An 18,352-nucleotide genomic window follows, 5' to 3' on the forward strand; every position below is an offset into this window, starting at 1 on the left:
GCTGTGGTGTTTTCGGTGGGGGCAGGGGTCCAAGATGGATTCCTTCCGTTCACTCACCACTGAGAGACTGGGAGCCTCCTGCTTCATCCCCACCCCTCTGGACCTCACAGTCCAAGGCAATGGGCGTCTGCCTTCCCTGGCATTGGAATCACAAGCTGATGGGTTTGGTCTGCAGCCGGGGGTGCTCCCCAAGCGGTTCTTGCCTTCCCTTAAGTACAGGTGTCTGTGCTTACCACCGTCCCACTGCTGTCACTGCAGCTGCCGCTGCCAGCACAACTTGACCTCTCCACCCTGGCTTTATCCCTCCTACCCATCTGGATGAGCACCACTTCTTTATAACTTTACACGTTGGACTTCCATTTATTTTTCTGGAACTTCTGGTTATTTCTGGGTTTGTGGTAATTGTATTCCTTCTTAGTTGTGGAGGGAGACAGAGTGTGTCAGTCTAGGCCTCCATCTTGGCCAGAGTCTCCTATGTGTGTCTGCCTCTGTGTCTTAGGTAGAGCTCTCGCTGGACATTTTATTTTGAGTTTTAAAAGTTCATTATCTATTCTGGATATGAATCCTGTATCAAATATATGATTTGCACATATTGGGTTGGCCAAAAGTCTGTTTCATATTTTCTGTAAAATAAAATACCCCTTTTTCATTTTCACCAATAACTTTATTGATTGGGATATTTTGAGTATGTTGGCCATCTTCTTCATGGTAGAATGTTGTTTATTCTTAATTAATGTCTCAATTTGATCACTATCAACTTCAACTGATCTATCTGACCATGGAGCATCATCCAGTGAGAAATCTTCAGCACAAAACTTCACAAACCACTTTGACATGTTTGATCAGTCACAGTACCTTCTCCATACACTTCACAAATCTTGCTTTGCATTTCAGTTTCATTTTTACCTTTCTTGAAATAATAAAGCATAATATGCCAAAAATGTTGCTTATTTTCTTCCATCTTCAATATTAAAACGACTATACAAACATTCACTGATTTTGATAAGTTTTTTTAAATGTATACGTATATGACAGCTGTCAAAATATAATAACAAAATTGTTTCAAATGAAGTTAAAGACCACTACGTGCTACTAGAGCCATAAGATGGAAAAAACCAAACAAACATTTTGGCCAACCCAATATTTTCTCCTAATCTGTGGCTTGTCTTTTAATTATCTTAACTGTCTTTCAAAGAGTACACGTTTTCAATTTTTGTAAAGTCCAGTTTATATTGCACTTTTGGAGTTGTACCTAAAAACTCATCAAACTTAAGGTCCTACACTCCTTCCCCTACATTTTTTCTAAACTGTGTAGTATGATGATTTACATGTACGTTAATTTTTGTGTAAGGTGTGAGCTATGTGTTGAGATCCTTTTGTTTTATTTTTGTTTTTTTTGCATGTTACCATCCACTTCCAGCACCACTTGTTTATTTCTGCCCTCTCTATTGTGTGCTGTTGATCCATCTGTCTGTCTTTTCATCAGTATCACACTGTCATAATTACTGCAGTAGTTTTGAAATCAGGAAATGTGAGTCTTCCCAGTATATTTTTCTTTTTTCAGACTTGGGTTGTCTATTTCTTTTGTTTTTCATACATTTTATAGATTGTACCTATTAGAATCAGCTTGTTGATATCTAATAAAAGATTTGCCTGGATTTTGATTAAGATTGTGTTGAGTATACAAATCAGATTGGGAAGAACTAAATTCCTTCAAATATTGAGTCTTCTAATTCATGAACAGGATATACCTCTTCAATCATCTAGATCTTCTTTGACCTCTTTCATTACTGTTTTATAGTTTTCTGCATACAAATCTTGCACACATTTTGCCAGTACTTCTTTGGGGTGGTATTGTAAATAGCATTTTTTAAAATTTCATATTCCAATGCTCTCTTTGGCAGCACATATACTAAAATTGGAACGATACAGAGAAGCTTAGCAAGGCCCCTGCACAGGGAAGACATGCAAATTTCTGAAGAGTTCCATATTTTTATTTCAAGCAATGAAAAACAAAGGCCTACAACCAAGACTACTCTACCCAACAAGACTCTCCTTCAAAACGAAAGGTGAAATAAGGAGTTTCCCAGACAAAGGAAGACTAAAAGAATACATCTCAACCAAACCAGCATTGCAAGAGATGCTAAAGGGAATGCTTCAAGAAAAAGAAGAAAAAGAGAGAGGGAGAGGAACAAAGGTACAAAAGGAAATGAATAACTACCTGTCAGTAATAACCTTAAATATAAATGGATTAAATGCTCCAATCAAAAGACATAAGATAAGCCCTAACCGCTATGGCTCAGCGGCTTGAGCATCAGCCTGCGAACTAAGTGTCACTGGTTCGATTCCCAGTCAGGGCACATGACTAGGTTGCACATCAGGTCCCCAGTTGGGGGCACAAGTGAGAGGCAACCACACAGTGATGTATCTCTCCCTCTCTTTCTTTCCCCTCTCTCTAAAAATAAATAAATAAACAAATAAATAAATAAATTATTTTTTAAAAAAAATAATGCAATTTCCCCATAAACAAACAAAAAAGATATAGGGTAGCGGAATAGATATGAAAACATGACTCACATATATGCTGTCTACAAGAGACACACCTCAAAACAAAAGACTTACACAGACTGAAAGTGAAGGGATGGAAAAAAGTATCCCAAGCAAATAGACTTGACAAAAAAAGCTGAGTTTTTTCCTTGAGGTTGATTTCTAGTTTCAGGGCATTGTGATCTGAGAAGATGCTTGATATAATTTCAATTTTCTTGAATTTGTTGAGACTTGTTTTGCGTCCTACCATGTGGTCTATCTTTGAAAATGTCCCATGTGCGTTTGAAAAGAATGTGTATTTTGCTTCTTTGGGGTGAAAGGTTTTATATATATATCAATTAAGTCCATTTTGTCTAGAGGGTTGTTCAATGCCTCAATATCCCTGGTGTTTCTTTGCTTCAAAGATCTGTCCATTGTTGACAATGGGGCATTAAAGTTCCCTACTATGAGTGTGTTGCTGTTGATATATTTTTTGTAGTCTTTCAATATTTTCCTTATATATTTGGGTGCACCTATGTTGGGTGCATATATGTTTACCAGGGTTATATCTTCTTGATGGATTGTTCCCTTAAGTATTATGAAATGTCCTTCTTTGTCTCTTTTTATGGCCTTTGCTGTGAAATCTGTTTTCTCTGATATAAGTATTGGTACCCCAGCTTTTTTGTCAAGTCCATTTGCTTGGAATACTTTTTTCCATCCCTTCACTTTCAGTCTGTGTAAATCTTTTGTTTTGAGGTGTATCTCTTGTAGACAGCATATATGTGAGTCATATTTTCATATCCATTCCGCTACCTTACATCTTTTGATTGAACCATTTAATCCATTTACATTTAAGGTTATTATTGATAGGTATTTATTCATTTCCCTTTGTTCCTGTGTTCTTCTCCCTCTCTCTTTTTCTTCTTTTTCTTACAACATTCCCTTTAGCATCTCTTGCAATGCTGGTTTGGTTGAGATGTATTCTTTTAGTCTTCCTTTGTTTGGAAAACTACTTATTTCACCTTCCATTTTGAAGGAGAGCCTTGCTGGGTAGCGTATTCTTGGTTGTAGGCCTTTGTTTTTCATTTCATGAAATACATTTTGCCATTCCCTTCTGGCTTCTAATGTTTCTGTTGAGAAATCAGTTGATGGCCTTATCAGAGCTCCCTTGTATGTTATTTGCTGTTTTTCTCTTGCTGCTTTTAGGATTCTCTCTTTGTCTTTGAATGTTGCCATTTTAATTATGATGTGCCTTGGAGTAGGCCTTTTTGGGTTCATCTTCATTGGGACTCTCTCTCTGCTTCCTGGACTTGCATGACTTTTCCTTTCATCAAGTTAGGAAAATTTTCTGTCATTACTTTTTCAATAAGGTTTTCTATCCCTTGCTCCTCTTCTTCTCCTTCTTTTATCCCTATGATTCGAATGTTGTTTCCTCTCATGTTGTCCTGCAGATCTCTTAAACCCTCTTCACTCTTTTTAAGTCTTTTTTCATTTTGTTGCATTGTTGAGAATTTTTTTCTACATTGTCCTCTAACTCACTGATCCAGTCCTCTGCTTCATTTAGCCTGCTTTTGATTGATTCTACTGCATTCTTCAGTTCAGAAATTGTATTCTTCATTTCTTTCTGGTTCTTGTTGATAGTTTCCGTGTCCTTTTTTATTCTGGTGTACTTCTCAGTAAGTTCCTTATAGCTTCCCTGGAGCTCTTTATAGTTCTCCTTGAGTTTGTTATAGTTTTCTTTGAGTTTGTCAAGTTCATTCAGCTTCCCCATTACTATTGTTTTGAGTCCCATGTCTGATAGCTTGCTTGCTTCTATGTTATTGATCCCTCCTTCTGGGAATTCCTCCTTTCTTTTTGGTGGAGTGTTGTTTCTGTATGGTGGGGTGGTATTCTGCCTCCCCATTTTGGGCACTGGTCTTGTTTCTGCTTCTTAGATTGATCTGCTTTTATTTTCTGCTTCTATGGTGTGAACTTCTTGTATACAGTTGTTGAGCTGCTGTCTCCAGTTGACACCACTTGGAGGGGAGCAGTGTGCTTGTGATTTCTCCCGTAGCACTTGGGATGCTTCTGTACTGGGACCTTGTCCACTGCTCTCCCAGCTCTTTCTCAAGAGCCAGCACCCGAAACTTATTACAAACTGCCTCTAGTTCATTTCTCTGTCCTTTGTTCTCAGCCAGAGGCGAATGCATTCCCTCATGAAGGCCAGGGGCAGGTTGACCCTTTGCGCACTGGGACGATGGGTCTAAGGCAGACTGGTTGCTCTCCTGTTCCGGAGGAGGGAGTTAAGGCCTCTACTTGTTGGTGGGCGGGTTTGTTGTGGGCCTATTGGGGTGGGTGGCGCGTTGGTTTCACACCCATTGGGGCGGGTCCAGGTGGTGCCTGTGCATGTGTGTCGCAGCTGGCGAGTTGGTTTTGTGTCCATTGGGACTGGGCCATGGACACCTGCGTGCACTGGTGGTGGGCGCCTAGGTGTGGTGGCCAGCCCGCTGGTCTTGTGCCCACTGGGGCGAGCCCGGGTGGCACCTTGGTGCAGCGGCCAGCGCTTTGGTTTGACACCTATTGGGGCGGGCCAGAGGTGCCTGGGCGCAGCGACGGCGGCGGTGTGGCGTTGGGCCTATTAGTCTCGCGCCAGCTGGGTCATGCCTGGGTGGCACCTGTGTGCAGTGGCTGGCATGTTCATTTAGCACCTATTGTAGAGGGCCAGGGTGCTTGCGCGCAGTGGCCAGTGTGCAAGCCTAGCGCCTGCTGAACCCCGCCCGGGGGAGTTGGTTTTTCGCCGCTTGGGGCGAGGCCCAGACAACTGTGTGCGGCAGAGGTGGGTGTCTGTGAGCTGCGGCCCGCCCGCTGTTCTTGCGCCCACTGGGGCATGCACAAGTAGCACCTGGACAAGTGGCCAGAGCGTTAGTTTGGCGCCTATTGGGGTGGGCCAGGGGTACCTGTGCACGGTGGCCTGCGTGCCCAGCGAGTTGATTTTGTGCCCATTGGGGTCAGGCCGCAGGCACCTGAACACAGCGGAGGTGGGCATCTGTGCCTGGTGGCTGGTGCGTTGATTTTGTGCCTGTTGGGGCAGGCCCAAGGGGCACCTGGTCTCGGCGGGCCAGTGAGTTGGTTGCGCACCTGGGCCAGCGGATGGGGGTGGGGGGTTCCCTCCCTGTGTGTGCTTGCTGGACCCAGGGGGAGGGTTGGGAAGTTGGCGAGTGCACTTCTGTGCCTGCACTCCTCAAGAATCTAGTCCTACCCCTAACCTGTCCTCCCCTTTCCACAAAAAACAAGAGAGAAAAAGAAAAAAGAAAAACACATCCATACATACACAGCAGTACGCTGTTTCTTGCCTCTCAGCACCAGTTGCCACCTGGCCCACTCCTGGCTCTCCCAGCGAGCAGAGCCCTGCTCTCCTTCCGATTCCTCTCTGGGGAAACCTGTGGTCACTAAAAAGTCTTTGTGTACTTCCAGCCACAGCTCAGGAAGCCAACCCAGTCAGAGATCCCGTCTCATCCCTTTCTCCTACGCTATTCTCACCAAACAGGTAGCTCCCAGATGGTTTTTTCTGATCCAGCTGTTCCAAGGCTCAACTCCTGCCAGTATCCAGATGTTAACTGAGATGTTCTGTCCAAACTACAGACAGGTCTTGGGAGCAAGAAAGTACAGCCTCCCTGCACTCCTCCGCCATCTTCGAACCTGTCAGTTTTTTGTTTCTTGTTTTTTAGTCTGCATGCTTTTACTTTTTTTCTTGTCTTACTAGATCGATAGGACTTCCAGTGTGATATTGAATAGAAATGGTAATTAGGAACATTTTCGTCCTGTTCTGGATCTTAAAGAGAAAATATTCAGTCTCTCACAATTAAGTATGATGTTAATTTTAGGTTTTTTAGAAATGCCTTTTATTAAGACTGTTCCTTTCTATTACTAGTTTTTATGAATTTTTAAAAAATCATGAATAGATGCTAAATTTTACTAAATGCTTTTTCTGCATTTACTGATATGATCATATGTTTCTTTTCTATTTAGTCTGCTGACATGGTGAATTATGTTGAATGATTTTGGACTGGTTTATTTTTTTTATTATTTTATTTATTTTTTATTTTTGAAGTACATTTTATTGATTATATTGTTACAGTTGCCCCAATTTTTTTCCCTTTGATCCCCTCTGCCCAGTACCCACCTTCCCTCCAGCAATCCCAGCCCCCTTAGTTCATGTCCATGGGTCGTGCATATAAGTTCTTTGGCTTCACCCTTTCCTATATTATTCTTAACTTCCCCCTATCTATTTTGTACCAAACAATTACGCTTCTTAATTCCTACACCATTTCCCCATTTCTCCCCCTTGCCCCTCCCAGCTGATAACCCACCACATGATCTCCGTACCTATGATTCCATTCGTATTCTGGTTTGTTTAGTTGGATTTTGTTTTTATTTTTTAGATTCAGTTGTTGATAGTTGTGAGTTTGTTGTCATTTTAGTGTTCATAGTTTTGATCTTTTCCTTAAGTCCGTTTAACATTTCATATAATAATGGATTGGAGATGATGAACTCTAGCTTCACCTTGTCTGGGAAGCACTATATCTACCCTTCCATTCTAAATGATAGCTTTGCTGGATAGAGTAATCTTGGTGGTAGGTCCTTGCTTTTCATCACCTTAAATACTTCTTGCCAGTCCTTTCTTGCCTGCAAAGTTTCTTTTGAGAAACCAGCTGATAGTCTTATAGGCACCCCTTTGTAGGTAACTCTCTGCTTTTCTCTTGCTGCTTTTAAGATTCTTTATCTTTCACCTTTGGCATTCATCTTGGTGTGGTCCTCTTTGGGTCTAGCTTATTTGGGACTCTCTGTGCTTCCTGGACTTGTATGTCCGTTTCCTTCACCAAATTGGGGAAGTTTTCCTTCAGTATTTTTTCATGTAAGTTTTGGGTTTCTTGCTCTTCCTCTTCTCCTTCTGGCACCCCTAGTTTCAGATGTTAGCATGTTTAAAGTTGTCCAAGAGGTTCCTAAGCCTCTCATTTTTTTCAATTCTTGTTTCCTCACTCTCTACTGGTTGACTGTTTTTTTCTTCCTCATGTTCCAAATCATTGATTTGAACCCTGGTTTCCTTCCCTTCACCATTGGTTTTGTATGGATTTTTCCTTCGTTTCATTTAGCATAGCCTTCACTTCTTCCCTTATACGTCTGCGGTACTCAAGCATATATGTCAAGCCTGTGAGCATCTTTATCACCAGTGTTTTGAACTCTGTATCTGTTAGGTTTGATATCTCCTCATCTGTTAGGCTGGCTATCTCCTCGTCAATTAGTTCTCCCACTGGAACCTTGATCTGTTCCCTCTTTTGGGCCATACTTCTCTGTCTCCTTATCTTGACAGACTCCTGTGTTTCTTTGCCTCTATGTCTTAGGTAGAGCTGTCGCTCCTGTTACATTGGAATGGGCGGAGCCTTAAGTACTTGTCAGTGTGGGTGACCCTTTTCACCACCTTGTGGCACTGTACGTGGGAGAGGGAACAATGCCGAATGCTCAGCACTCACCCCTCTTCCAAGCACTTCTCCCACTTCCATATGTGACTGGCGCCTCTCTAGCTGTTGCCCTGGGCATTGTTCCCAGAGTGGGTGGGTCTACAGACATTTTAGGACCATGCTGGCCCTTTAAACACGCAGACTCTGCTGAGGGACTGGCAGTTTCTTCCTCCGCCCCAACCCCCACTGGTTTGCACAGTCAGAAGCAATGAGGCCTTATTTTCTCCGGCACTGGGACTGTGAGTTGCGTGGTCTGGTCTAGGGTTCAGAGTGCTCCCAGGTGTCCCTCCGACTTTTTAAAAAATGTGACTGCATTTTCCTCCGACTTTCCACCAGCCTGTCGCTGCTGTAGCTGCCGCCACCACACTGCATCCTCTCTGCCTCAGCTCCACCCCTCCTACCTGTCTGGATGAGTATTTCTTCTTTATTTCTTTGCGTATTGGACTTCCATGTAGCTCTGTTTTCTGGAACTTCTGATTGTCTCTAGTTTCGAGGTAGTTGTATTCCTGCTTAGTTGTGGAGGGAGGTGCACTGTGTCTGTCTAGGCCTCCACCTTGGCTGGAAGTTCTGTGTTGATTGATTCTGAATGATGAACCAGCCTTGCATTCCTAGGATGAACCCGACTTGATTGGCAGGTATTATCCTTTTATATATATTACTGTATTTGAGTTGCTGCTATTTTGTTAGGGATTATTTTTCTGTGTTCATGAAAGACATTGACCTGATGTTTTCTTATGGATATATGAGAAAAAGTATGTATGTATGTCTTTGTCTTCATTAGTTTACACTCATGTGTCCAAAAATTTCAATCTAACAACTTGAGTTCAGTATACCCTTCCCCCATTTTCATATATTAACCCCATCTTTAATAGTGAGGAACCTAACTTTCTTTATCCGCAATATATTTACTTAACCCAGTTATAAAATTACATAAAGTAGTTTCAAAATTGCTAACCTAAACTACTAACTTAGAGCACAATATTGTTTACAGGTTTGCTTGTTTGCTTTTAATCTTTATCCTAAGAGTATATAGCCAAAATGTTATGTTCAAATTATCCCTATCTCCTTTCAGTGTGGTTTTGTTATCCATTTAAAATATAGCTAGGTTCATTTGTTCCTGTTCCTTTATTATTATTTTTCTCACCCTTGTTAATGTTTTCTTTAAATGTATGAAACATTAACATGGTTCTAAAATTCAAAATATATTTTAAAAAGTAAATCAAAGAAAAGTCCCTCTTTTATCACTTCTATCTTATTCCCATATCCTCAGGCTTTCCACCCATTAGCCTCCATAGGCAATCTCATTAGTTTCTGGTCTATTCCTAAGTTTCTTTTCTTTCTTTCTTTTGCCATAAATAAGCCAATGAGTATATTTTCTTACCTCTCCTTTTTTACACAAAAGGTGTATTACAGATATGATATATATCATTCTACATTTTGCCTTTTCAATTAGCAATATATCCTGGATATTTTTTTTTAATGGAGTGGGTTTGTAAATTGATTCATAAAAAACATATGATGTTTTTAAGGAATTGTATCAGTATGGAATGAAAGGGACAGAGGCAGTACAAAATGAAAAAGGGACTTATGTGCATGTCTTATAGATCCTTTCTATTAAATACTCGGGCTTCTAAGAATCTTGTTGTCTGTCAACAGCCTCACTTGAAGCCCAGTCAATGAGATTTCTGTGAGTGGAAATTTATCAATTGATTCATAAGATATCCATAAATTTTTAAAGGAATTGTATCAAAATAGTCTGGGACTTCCAGCCGAGATGGAGGCATAGACAGACACACTGCATCTCCCTCCACAACTAAGAAGGAATACAACTACCTCAAAACTAGAAAGAACCAGAAGTTCCAGAAAATCAAGCTGCGTGGAATCCAGCAAACCAAGAAATAAAGAAGAAATACTCATTCAGACAGGTAGGAGAGGCAGAGCCAGGGCGGAGAGAATGTGGTGTGGTGGCGGCAGCAGTGGTGGCAGTGGCAGCAGCAGTGGGTCAGCGGCAAGCAGTTACACATTTTAAAAAGTCAGGAGGGACACCTGGGGAGCATTTCCAGCTCCTCACCAGACTGCAAAACTCAGGGTCCCAGCACCAGGGAAAATTAAGCCTCATTGCTTCTGACTGTGCAGACCAGTGGGGGTTGGGGCGGAGGCGGAAACTGTTGGTCTTTCAGCAGAGTCAGCTTGTTTAAAAGGCTCCCACAGTCCTAGAGCATCCGCAGACCCACCCACTCTGGGAACGACGGCCAGGGCAGCAGCTGGAGGGGCGCTAGTCCGTTGTGGAAGTGGGAGAGGTGCTTAGAAGAGGGGCAAGTGCTAGGCACGTGGCATTGTTCCCCCTTGGACCCCTCCCCCACATACAGCGCCACAAAGTGGTGTAACAGGTCACCCTGTACTGACCAATCCCTAAGGTTCTGCCCCTTACAACCTAACAGGAGCGACAGCTCTACCTGGGACACGGAGGCAAACAAACACAGGAGCTTGTCAGAATGAGGAGACAGAGAAGTATGGCCCAAAGGGGGAAACGGATCAAGGTTCCAGTGGGAGAACTAATTGACGAGGAGATAGCCAGCCTAACAGATGAGGAGATAGACAACCTAACAGTTGCAGAATTCCAAACACTGGTGATAAAGATACTCACAGGCTTGACAGATATGCTTGAGTATGGCAGACGCATAAGAGAAGTGAAGGCTATGCTAAATGAAACAAAGAAAATTCCACACAAAACCAATGGTGAAGGGAAGGAAACCAGGGTTCAAATCAATGATTTGGAACGTAAGGAAGAAGAAAAAAAACAGTCAACCAATGCAGAATGAGAAAGCAAGAACTGAAAAAAATGGGAAAAACTACCCAAATTTTGTGAAGGAGATGGACATACAGGTCTGGGAAGCAAGGAGAGTCCCAGGCGAGCTGGACCCAGAGGGGACCACACCAGAACGCATCATGATTGAGATGCCAAAGGTTAAAGATAAAGACAGAGTCCTAGGGGCAGCAAGAGAGAGGTGGAGAGTTGCCTACAGGGGGCTGCCTATAGGACTATCAGCTGATTTCTAAGAAGACACTTTGCAGGCAGGAAGGGACTGGCAAGCAATATTCAATGTGATGAAAAGCAACCTACAACTAGATTACTCTATCCAGGAAAGCTATCATTTGGAATGGAAGGGCAGATGAAGTGCTTCGGAGACAAGGTGAAGCTAAAGGAGTTCATCATCACCAAGCCATTATTATATGAAATGTCAAAGGGACTTAAGAAAAAGAAGATCAAAACTATGAACGCTATAATGACAACAAACTCACAACTATCAACAAGTAAATCTAAAAAATAAAAACAAAATCCAACTAAGCAAACCAGAATAGAAAAGAGGAGGAGTAGAAATGGGGAAATGTTGCAGGGATTAAGAAGCCTAATCGGTTGGTACAAAACAGACAGAGGGATGTTAAGAATAATATAGGAAAGGGTGAAGCCAAAGAACTTATATATGCATGACCCATGGACATGAACTAAGGGGTTGGGATTGCTGGAGGGAAGGTGGGTACTGGGCAGAGGGGAGCAAAGGGGGAAAAAATTGGAACTATTATAACAACATAATCAATAAAATATACTTTAAAAAAAAGTCTTAAAGGGACAGAGGCAGTACAAAATGAAGAAGACTTTTTACCCTCCAAATTCTTTGGGAAGAAATAGGCTTCAAAAACTCCTCAGCTGCCACAATGGCTACATTTTATGGAACAGGAAGGCTAACTCAGAAGACAGACCCAAGAACCCAGAAGTAATCAAGCGCTATGGTGAATCATCCCAGACAGAATGCTGAGCTTTAATCAAGGAAATATGTGCCTAGCTGGATTTCAGTGTTGTATAGACCACAGATCCCTGTGTACATCCTATTTTTCCAATTTATGAATGAGAGTATTGCTCATGTAGCAGTTATTCTGTGCCTGTTCCACCATTAGATGTTGAATGTTTGGTGTGCAGATCATTAGTCTCTTTAATTTTCAGGTCTCAGATTGATAGGAGCTGTCTTGAGGAACTGTACCAAGGAGATACATTTGAGATACTATTCCCATGGAGCCTCCCTGCCCCTACATCTCAACCAAATTTATATGACAAGATTCTGGACCTCAAACCTGAGTCTGATGCTGTAATAAGTGAAACTTTTAAGGACCTTGGGAAGGATGTATGTAATTTGCCTGTTGGAGAAAAGTAAATAATTTGAGGCTAGAGAGCAGATTGTGGCAGATTTAAAATATGGCCACAAAATCTTTAACAATTCCTCCATGAAATGATGAGATCTAGTTCCCCTTCCCTTGACAATGGACAGACTTTAGTGACTGACTTCTAAGAAATAGAATGAAGCATAAATGCTGCTGGGAGGCTAAGCCATCAAAATGAGACAGCCTTCCCTTCGTTCAGTCTCTTTCTTAAGACACACACTCTGGATGTCCTGATCTGGCTTTTAGAAGTCTGGCTGCCTAGAAGCTGCCATGCAGAAAAGACCACATAAAGAAATTGAGAGAAATAAGAGGAGCTCCAGTGATTCCAGCTCCCAATGGTTTGGTTATTCACACCTCGGTGTCTGGCAGGAGAGTGGGTGATGCCAGTGCCCAGCTCTCCAGCTGAAGGCTGGCCCCTCAGAGCCCTGCCCAACTGCAGATTTTATGGGGAAAACAAATGTGTGTTGTAACTGTTGTTTTAAGCCACTATGGTTTTTAATGCAATCAGAATAATTAACTCGTTGATCATGAACTACATTTAGTCTTTGTTACACTGTTCTATAAACATAATTTCAATTCTTTCTTTGTTGGTATGAGGTTAATTCCTGTGTTTTAAATTTTTGATTAAGTCTCATTATGAATTAGCTACTGGAGGTGTATTTGTTTTTCTCTACGTCTCCCTGTTTTTTGCCCCTCACTGTCTGTCAGCTTTGCAGTTGTCTCCATCCAGGTCCCCCTTCCCTATGGTTCCTGGCCCATAACAGTTCTTTTTTAATCCTCACCTGAGGATACATATATTGATTTTAGAAAGAGAAGAAAGAAGAGAAAAGGAGAGAGGGGGGGAGAGAGAGACATCACTGTGAGAGAGAATCATCAATCAGTTGCCTCCATACACGCCTCATCTGGGAATTGAACCCACAACCCAGTTATGTACCTTGACCAGGGATCGAACCCACAACCTTTTGATGCATAGGACAATGCTCCAACCAACCAAGCCACACTGGTCAGGGCCAGAATAGTTCTTATAATGTCTTGCTGGGCTCCTGCCACATGGTGATTAATTGGCTATATCACAGTTCAGTCCTTGAACTTGATTCAGTTCCTGGCCCCAAAGGTGATTTGTGTTCTCCTATCCCTGTAAGTGCCCACTTCTATAAACCCATATCCTTAGATGGTGGGCAGCAGCAGTTTATATGGAGGAGGAGGTATCTCCTCTTTAGATTCCGACTTCAAGCAGGAACCTGCTTTTACTGCCCCATCTAAGTATAGCACTTTAAATTTAGTCTCCACTTACCTAGAATCTAAATGACTTGTAGCCACTACCAGCTGCTAAATCCAAAAGCCAGATAACATGCGGCTTCAGCCACACTCGCCACTTTGCATTTCTGTACTGTATGTGGTTTCTAGAGATGGTTATTTTGTTTGTGAGTCAGATCATGTCTTTTTCCTATTGTAGCTGTTATTATTATGTGTTTAGGGCAGAGACAGTACATCAAAGCAGAACATCACTGTACCATATTGACTGGCAGTTTCCTTCCTTTTCCTTCAAGGATTACTGGGCTTGGGAATCAGATCTTTTACTGTTAATGGTTCAAGTCAGGCACTTGTTCACCACACTAGGACACCTATTATAGAAATTAAAATAAAGGCCTTACTTGGCTCATCTAGTTCATACTTAAGAACTGTATAAATAATTAACCCAGACCAAGATACCCGTATTTCTGATTACTGTCTTTACAGCCATCTGCTATTGTAAATGCACCACTTAAAGTGCCATCTGGCCTTGACCATTTATCATCATTGAGATTAGGGAGCCCATTTCTACCACCACATTTTATACTGGAATTCTTGGCCTAGAGAGAACAGCCAGTTAAACACTTTTGGAAGATTTTGACACTTCCTTCACTAGCTAGACACAATCTCCAGCTTTCTTTTGATGTGCAAGAATTCAGAAAATATAAGACCTTTGTAACCTATCTGAGGAAAATACTTGAAGAAGTCCTCTTAACTCACTAACATTCACACTAGAGCAGGAGAAGAAAGGAGAGAAAAGAGTGGTGAACAGATGATGAGACTACGACTTGTAACTTGTAATATAAGTTTAGTGTCCTTGAAAAAGAAGGCTCATTTTGGCTGTAACTAAATGTTTTCAACTGTTTCAGCAAAGCTTGGGAGTTATGGGGGAGGGAGGAGAACAGAAAGCGTTCTGTGGGTTTTGTTGGCGGGAGAAGGTGAGGAGAGGAAGCCTCCTAAGGGAAGGGAATATGTTTATTATTTTACTCTAATATAATAAGGTAAGCATTTTTAAATTATGATCTCAAGATTAGGATGGTAACAGGAGCACTGAAAAGGACAATAGAACTCCGAAACTAATGAGGGAAAGAGGGAAACAATGAGAAAGCTGACCAGGTTAGTAGGAGTAAGGAAAGGAAAAAAGAAAAAAGAAGAAAGATAAATAGTAAATGTTAAAATAAGTGGAGAACTTAAATTTTATCCAGTTATTACATTAAATGGGAATTGTATGAATCCCTAAAATAAGACTTTTTTAAAAAGAAGATATTTTCACCCTGGCTCAGCAGCTTGGTTGGTTAGAGCACTGTCGCCATACGCCAAGGGTGCAGGTTCCGTCCCTGGTCAGGGCATGTAAAATAAGCAGCCAATAAACACATCAATAAGTAGAACAACAAATCAATGTTTTTCTCTCTCTCTCTCAAATCAATAAATAAAAAAAGAGAAACTGCTAAAGCTTTTCACATAATAGTGGTGATATATGAGTTTGATTAGGACTGTTGGGAAAAGAAAGGCTAAGTAAAACTAGTTGAATGAAAACTGAAACAGAAGTTCCATACTAATAAGTGGAAAAAATAATCATCGGTTTCATAAAATCTGCAAAGAAATGAGGAAATTAGGTACAAGCAAATACCAAGTAAGCGTATACTAAACATAAGCATGAAGTTAAAACATCAGTTTTAAATGCAAATGAAATAAATGGGTTACATTCTCCTATAAAAATCATATTGTCCCAGTAGAATCTTCAAACTGATATATAATGTTAACAAGAAATACACTTAAACCCAAGGGATAAAGTGAGATTCAAAATAAATGGATCTTCCTTTTTGAAAATCCAGAAGTATATAAAGAAACTAAGGAGGGCATAGATTGATGACAGAAAGTAGTGGAGGCAGACAAGATAAAAACAACTGTATGGACACCAGTGGAACTTGTGCTCAGAGATGTTTTGTTATGTGACTTCTTGTGATTATAACTTTGTTGTGACTTAAGAACAATTTTAAAATACTGGCTTCCTGCCTTTAAGCCCTTACTTGAGTATTTCTTACTTGATATTTCATGGTAGCTGATTTTCTTAAAACTCTATTTAGTTTTAGTTAACAATAGTAGAACAATAAATATAAAGTGAACATTTTTTGTTCAATAATTTATAGGTTCCAAAATAGTAATGGTATAAATATTCTTCCTTGTATTGGCAAGGAATAGTAAAAATAGCCCATTCACTGATTAAGGATTAGATTGGTGAGAATGATTGGTCAGGATGGTTAGATAAAAAGATAAAAAGATAGATAAGGTAGAGCTGATTCTCCCAGTAATATACAATTCAAACAGCACCAATTTAGATTAGTCCAGTAGCAGATAGATTAATACCACTCAGATGTACAGTTATTTATGGTTTACAATCACTTCCCCAGCCATTATCTTTCTTCATCCTCACAAAAAACAAGGCATGACAATTGGCATTATTAATATCAGGACACAGATTTAAGATTAAAACATTTAAAAAACATTTTCAGAATTAGAAATAAAAGGCAAAAATAAAAAGGACACAAAATCAAATCAAATAATATAATTTTACTTAACATATATATCAAATAAAACTTCATCATTTATAAAAGGAATACATACACACAGGTATGTTCAAAATCTTTATGCATCTGGCCATAAAGAAAATATAAACACATTTTTTAAAATTAAATTTTAGATTCACATTCTCTTAATAAAATTATAAATAAATAATAAAATATGATTTTACTAATTATGTAACCACTTGAAAACTAAGAAACATAATCTTAAATATTCATTGGACTTACAAAGAAATCAAAGCTGAAATTACAAAATACCTAAAAAAGGCTGTGTAAAGGAGAATGTCATATCAAAACTTCTGATTTAAAGTTTAAGTTGTACTGGAAAATAATTATCACTTGAAAATTCTTCATTATTAAAGGAGAAAGACAGAAAATTAAAAAGTAAAAACTTTGTGTTTATATCTGGGAAGAACTGGTAACTGTCCTTCAAAATCTACTCTTTCCTTTTACCTCAGTAAGAGTAGTAGTGGGCACACGGAATGTCTAGGTGGTGCCCATCTACAATACAGTCCCCAGGTTCCCTTGGAGTTAGATGTGGCCATGTGACTAAGTTCTCAGCAAGAATAAATGAGTGGAGGTGTTATGTGCCACATCTATCTGGGCACGTGGTGGTGGTGGTGGGGCATGCATTCTCCCCATTTTCTTTCCCTACCCCCTCAGTTGGATCAAGGGTACAGTGGTGACCCAGTTTTGATTATACACACAGAATACAACCTTAGAGAATTGTCAACTTTTTCTGAAAAAGGCCAGAGAGAGAATAATTTAGATTTTGTGGGCCATCTGGTTTCTGTCATAGCTACTCAATTCTGCCACTATAGCTCAAAAGCAGCCATAGGCAGGTGTAAATAAATTAGGGTGGCTACGTTGCAATAAAACTTTCTTTACAACTTCCGGCCAAGATGGAGGCATAGACAGACACACTGTGTCTCCCTCCCCAACTAAGAAGGAATACAACACCTCAAAACCAGAAACAACCAGAAGTTCCAAAAAACCAAACTGCATGGAAGTCCAGTAAACAAAGATATAAAGCAGAAATACTCATCTAGGCAGGAACCTACTTCAGTTGAAAAGATGCTCAGTGCGAGAGACATCTGTGTGTGGTGGGTGTGTGGTCACAGAAGGATTAAGAGAGAAAACTTAGGGGGAAAATGTCATTCAAGTGCAGAGGACAAAACTGGCATGAAAACGCTGGCAGCAGGAAGCTTGTCATGAAGATGGGATGCAGAGCAGCTTCCTGGAGCACTTCACTTAAGAAGCACCCTTGCCAAACGGCTCAAAATCAGTGTATTGATCAAGAGCTGCCAGTCCTAAAGAGTCCCTGGCCAGGTCAAATGAGCACACTCCTTCCCTCCCTTACCCCCTTACACCCTGCTCTCATCATTCCAAACGGATTCTCTCAAATCAGATTGTGCTTTTTTCCAAACGGAGCCATTGGTTTTTCTTCATGTCGTTTATTGTGAATCTTGTAAACTTAAACACGATTAGGTGAATAATTGCTGTGGTAGCCTAACTAAGACATTCCCTTTTATGTGAATACCAAAAACGTGTTTAAAGTACATTTTCTTCATTCCAATTGGCCCATCTCTACTTCAGTACTTTTGCACTGCCAAGTGGATTACAAATGAACCCATGGAAACTAGTATGATAAACTTAAAGGGCACTGAATTTATAAATATGTATCTTTCTCCCATATTGTCTCTATTTTTTAAAATAATATAAATTGTCCAGTATAAAGAATATGGTAAGGCATTTAACTTTTGTCTTTAATATTAATACCATTAATTTTAAAAACTATGACTGATAAAATGAGGAGACTTAGATGGCAGAAAGAAAAACATTTTATGAATCAAACTCAAATACAACACATTTGAGGGGGTAGATCTGAGAACTTTGGTCCATGGTTCTAGCAGAATAGATTTTTTTGTGTTAATTGAATGATGAAATTTTATGTGATGCTTCCAAAAGGAAAAGCAGCCAAAATTCTCTTGAGATATTTAGTAACTTCTATATGTGTTGGCCATGTTTTAGAGATTAACAACATATTTTAAGTGACAAATAGTTGTTTTAGCGCATATATATATATATATATATATATATATATATATGCTGTTGAAAACATGTTACTGGATGAAACATAACATATATTAGAAATATTAAAGAAAAGTAAATATTATCATACACTTGAAATTACATGACAATGAAATACTTGGCATATCCACCCATGAAAAGATT

General features: G+C 40.2%; 1 long non-coding RNA gene and 1 other non-coding gene across 2 annotated transcripts in view; both read left to right on the forward strand.

Moving 5' to 3' along the window:
- Nucleotides 1–18,352, forward strand: part of LOC150004404 (uncharacterized) — a 94,525-nt gene that overhangs the window by 67,486 nt on the left and 8,687 nt on the right. The window lies entirely within an intron of this gene.
- On the forward strand, nt 1,889–1,995 carry LOC150004406 (U6 spliceosomal RNA). The gene has a single exon (XR_016512470.1). It is a non-coding gene; the product is annotated as a U6 spliceosomal RNA (small nuclear RNA).

This window comes from Furipterus horrens, unplaced genomic scaffold, assembly GCF_987537825.1.
Source record: "Furipterus horrens unplaced genomic scaffold, mFurHor1.1.pri manual_scaffold_7, whole genome shotgun sequence".
In the NCBI taxonomy this organism is placed as follows: domain Eukaryota; kingdom Metazoa; phylum Chordata; class Mammalia; order Chiroptera; family Furipteridae; genus Furipterus; species Furipterus horrens.